Consider the following 5,686-nt stretch of genomic DNA (forward strand, 5'->3'; position numbering starts at 1 on the left):
TCGGGGATGATAGTGGTGTTGCGACAAACCTAAAACTTACCAAATACTAGGTCCAAAGGAGTCTTTAGAACAAAACATAAAGTAAAATACTATCTGAGTATTTTGAGATACTATCCAATAACGATACTAAAAGTGTACAGTATCAAGAAACCTAAGAACCAAACCCAAAACAGAGATACTATAGGAGTATCTTCAATAACTGTAAATAATTATATGAGAATTAAAAGACCCTTACTGATCGGTCTATAATGGCAAAGTGTATACATCCTAGAGTTATATATAATAAAGATCTCATAGACTTAGAATGTGTTGTTTCGCTTCACTTCCTTTTCCTTGTCTGGATGTGGATTTGGAGTAGTATCACATATTCGAATGACTATTAGATCCAAGATATATATAATTTGTATACCCTATGTGATTATAGAAATATTCAATAAGGATCTCAAGTTAAAATTAGTACTAGAAATAGATTGAGTATTCTCATAGATTCTCTAGACATTCCCATTCTCGCACCGACAACCTGACTAGAGACACCACCTCACTAAAATAGTCAACAGAGAGAACTTCGAGAAGGGATCAGACAAAGAGTACGAATCTAGTGGGATGCCAGAAGATACCAAAGGGACATAAGTGGACATCAGATTGCTTTCGTCAGGAATAGGACAGAGAACTGAGGATACCACTCGCGAGTCATGCGAGGTGGCAGAAAACCATACGCGTCACATTAATAATTAAGAGCCCAATACGACCTAGTGAGTTGGTGAATACACTACTCACCTTCTGTGGTAGGCTTAAAGTCTTTATAATTACATCTTGAATATCAATGATTTTGACAGTTGGATTGGTTCCCGACAATCCTTGTCCAAATACTTTCATTCTTCTATCATTAGAACCCTATACCATTCATACTATCTCTTGTTGTTGAACTATGGCGATTTAGTTCATAGGATACATTCATTTTCTGTACTATTGGATTCTTATCATTTCTGATTATTTTCAACTTATAGTTGAAAGATGCCTCCTAGAAGAAATCCAAGACGTAACAATGGTACTGAAGCACCGATACCACCCCCACCACCACCTCCTCAGTTCGATGTTGCTATGTTCCAAGCAGCAGTCACGGCGGCTGTAGCGGCTGCCATGACACATATCAACACTTCCGGCGCTACTGGTTCGGGAATTGGGGCATTTCCTTCGAACCATGGTGAGAGTCGTGGGCACTCACGAGAGTGCACCTATAAAGATTTTACGAACGCCAAACCCCTGAATTTTAATGGAACCGGAGGGGTTATGATATTAAGACAATGGATAGAAAAGACAGAAGCAGTCTTTGAGATTTGCGCCTGCCTAGAGAACAACAAGGTCAAGTTTGCTACTTATACCTTTTCAGAAAGAGCTTTAACATGGTGGAATGGCCACGTTAAGGCACTGACTCTAATAGTGGCAAATTCGATAAGCTGGGAGAACTTAAAAATAATGTTGATGAGAGAGTACTGTCCACGAGGGGAAATTCAAAACCTCGAGCAGGAACTCTGGAATCTGGAAATGGTTAGTTATGATATATCAACCTATACCAACAGATTCTACGACCTGGCAATTCTTTGCCCATATATGGTTGCTCCTGAGAGCAAGAAAATAGAAAGATATATTTGGGGACTGTCGCCTCAAATTCAGTCAAGCGTGTTAGCATCAAGGCCTGATACTTTTGATAGTGCCAAAGAACTAGCACAATCTATTATTGACCACGGAAACTATCAGAACTCAATAATTGTTGTACAAGATCAACAAAAGGGAAACAACAACAGGAAGCAAGGTTGGAACAAGAGGAAAGACGAGTCCTCACAAGAGTCCTCAAGGAAACAGCAACTAGTTACAGTCAATGCTGCTACAATACCTACAATAGTCTCTGCTAACCCATTACCAACAAAGCCTTATGCTGTTAATCTCCCAAAGTGCAACAAATGCAACTATCACCATCATGGACCTTGTCGGGAAATGCAGTGCATAAACTGCAACAAAAAGGGACACACCATCCGTTACTGCAAGACTCCAGCAAGGCCGATCAACCAAGTACCCAACGCTGGTGTGAGCCAGGCTTGCTACGGTTGTGGCGAGGTGGGTCACTACAAAAGAAACTGCCCGGGAACAGCGAATGCTGGCACAGACGGAAGGATGCTAACGATCACCGTCGCAGGAGAGACTACTCCGGACCCACGTTAAAAATCTATTTCGTTCAGTAGCGTTTATGTTAGACTCCTAACCTTTTAAAAACTAGTGCAACTAGAGTCTTATCTTTTGTGAGATCCCATCAGTGTTAGGGACTCTCGTGCTGCCTGTACTGGCTTTTTGCAGTATACTTTGTTCACAGCTGTAATAGCATAGCTGAAACTAAAGTACTGAAAACTCTTTCATAGATTGCACCATATTGTTTTGTAACACCTTTTGATCCAGTCTAACGCCTGTAATTTCGAGTAGTTCGACGTCGTCATTTGACTTGAGTCGATTTGATCCTCACAGTGCCAGTTTCAAGCGAAAATCCTTTTCTCGTAACCGACTCTCTAGCGAAGCCGTCGTTCCAGAACTCCGAGGTGCTCATGCGCAGAGTACCTTATGATTCGTAGCCTTCCCGAAGTAACTTCAGCAAACCTCTCCGGAAAACTACTCGTACAGTACGTCAAGTTCAATCCAAAGGCCCATACGGTTAACCTATCACGGAGGAAAGTATACGCTAGGGTGGTACATAATCAAGATTCTACAGGTTTAGAATTGATGATTCCGCTTTAACTTCTTTTCCTTGTTTGGATGTGAGCTTAGAGAAGAATCATTTATTCGACTGCCTTTTCAATCTTAATTATATACAACTCGTATACCCGAGACGGTGATTGATGAACCATGTATGAGTTCTAATATGAATTTCAGGACGGAGACTGTCTCCAGACAACGAGTAATTGTGCTACCATACAGATAAACTTAGAAGCCAAACTTAGAACTTCCCATCGATCAGGACAGGAAATGCAGATGGAACAGAAGTACCTATTCTTTTCATGATTCAGGAGTATTCACTTTCGAATCTGAATTTCGGGATGAAATTCCCTCTAACGGGGGGATGATGTGACAACTCGAAATTTCTATCTTATAACAACCCCTGCATTCAATCAAAGTCAATCTTTCAATTTCTAAATTTAGCAGTTTTGGAGTCAGTTTGAGTGTTCTAAAGCCTAGTACTTCAAGAGATAACAGGAGAGAGGATACTTTAGGGTAATGTGTGCAACATTTAGGTTCCAAAACTCCAAGAAAATGGAGTTTACGGCCCAAATGGTATTGGGGCCGTAAACCCTAAGGGGTATATAAGTGGCACTTAGCCATTTTTGTCATTTTCAACCATTTTCAAGTCCTAACCTCATTCTCTCTCAAGTATCATCACTAGATCTTCAAATTAGTAAGTATTTTCTTCCTTGATTTGTTAGTAAACTTCATTATCTAGTGTTTGTGAATGATTTCATCCATGAAATCTCTTCATTTGATAGATAATCAAGCATTCTTCAAAACACCAAGAACACACACTAGTGTTCTTGGACCTTAAACACCCAATCAAGCTTCTAGATTGTAAGTACACTTATCCTAGCTTGTTGTGTGCTTGATTTATCTTGTTTACACTTAGAAAACACCAAGAAATCATACGATCAAAGGTGTTTACGGCCAAGGGATGTTCTTGGGCCGTAAACCATTTTAAGTGGGGTTAAATGAACCCTAGTCCCTTCTTTGGCCTTGGACACTAGCCTAGAACACATTCTTGAAGTGTATATGACCTTAAACATCAAAGAAAACATGTCCACATAGAGTTTACGGCCGTAAACTCATAAGGAAATGGTCCTTAGGCCGTAAACTCTATAAAGGGGTGATATTGTGCCCCTAATGCTTCCTAAGGCTTGGACTTGATCATTGAATGCCTACTCATGACTTATAAGACCTTAAATCACCCAATGGCACTTAGTACCATGAGTTTACGGCCGTAAACTCATGGGGGAATTGACCTTAGGCCGTAAACTCCATAAGGAGTGGTCCTTGGGCCATAAACTCCAATGCCATGTCATACAACCTTTAGATGCAACCCTTCGGTACCTATAGCACTTGAATCAAAGTGTTTCCACGTCCTAGGGTGTCTTAACTTGGTTAATTAGTTGTTAAATGACTAATTGGATACATATGTGATTCATTATATGTTAACTAGGACCATTGTGTGTGTTCAAGTCTCCACTTGACACCTAGCACCTTGTCCAACACCTCCGTACAATCCACTCACAACAGGTGAGTTCATACCCCTTAATTAACCTTTTAAATGTTTTTAAATGCTTTTATTTTGGGGAATACAAGTTCAATCATGATAGTTATTATACCAATCACATGTGATTAATAACTATCAAACTATGGATTTACTACACTTTTAGCTGTTTTACCAAGTATACTACTTCAAAATGATTTCTCAAAACATCTTTTCATACTAAACTCTTTATCAAAATGTATTTCATACTAATATCTTTCCTTTCAAACTCCATTACAATTATGTTTCAAACAAAGGATTTCTTATGCTTTAAAATGTTTTTATCAAACAAACTGCTTTCAAATCATTTTATAAACTGACATTAAGTCATCAACTCTTATTTATTAAACTTTTCAAAGGTTTTACCAAAACTTCTTTTATCCTTTTATATTGTCAATTGCATGCCTATATATGTATAGTTATATAAGTAATGTTTAAAGGACTTAGGACTGCTAGCTCGCTTTAATTCCTTTTCCTTGTTTGGATGTGGCCTTAGGGTATCGGTTATTTGTCCGAATGTCGTCTAAATATTAGTTATATATTATGTATACATATATAGACATAAAAGTTCTATCAGTCAATTCAGTACCTTTGGGTAGCAAAGGCATACTTTCGGTTATTCACATACATTACTAGTAACTATAATAGGTATAGTTAGGAGATACTATTTACTATTCCTAGTACAATTGTTAAAAGCATGTCTAGATATGTATAGTTATATAAATAATGTTTGAAGGACTTAGAACTACTAACTCGCCTTATTTCCTTTTCCTTGTTTGGATGTGTACTTAAGGTATCGGTTAGTTGTCCGAAGGTCGTCTAAATCTTACTTATATATTATGTATACATATGTAGATATAAAGGTTCTAATCAGTCAGTTTAGTACCTTTGGGTAGCAAAGGTATACGTTCATATATTCATATATATATATATATATATATATATATATATATATATATATATATATATATATATATATATATATATAAATTTCTAGTAAGCTATTATAGGTATAGTTTTGAGTATATATATGATTTCGTAACATAAATGTGGATTTCGACCTAGCAATTTGTTGCGGAAGTCACCTTTAGTTTCCCAGAATCTCTTCTATGGAGAACTTTTAGTATGGGGACTATCAATCACATTATTACTTACTTTCAGCGGGTCTCGTGAGAAGACTACTTACTTACCTACAACGGGTCTCGTGAGAAGACTACTTACTTACTTACTTAGAGCGGGTCTCGTGAGAAGACTACTTACTTACTTTCAGCGGGTCTCGTTAGAAGACTATTTACTTACTTTCATTCGGGTCTTGGTAGAAGACTACTTTTTATACTAGTAGGAAATATGGGATTTTCTAGGGTT

Source organism: Lactuca virosa, chromosome 9 (assembly GCF_052849685.1).
Source record: "Lactuca virosa cultivar CGN04683 chromosome 9, Lactuca_virosa_CGN04683_v6, whole genome shotgun sequence".
Classification (NCBI taxonomy): Eukaryota; Viridiplantae; Streptophyta; class Magnoliopsida; order Asterales; family Asteraceae; genus Lactuca; species Lactuca virosa.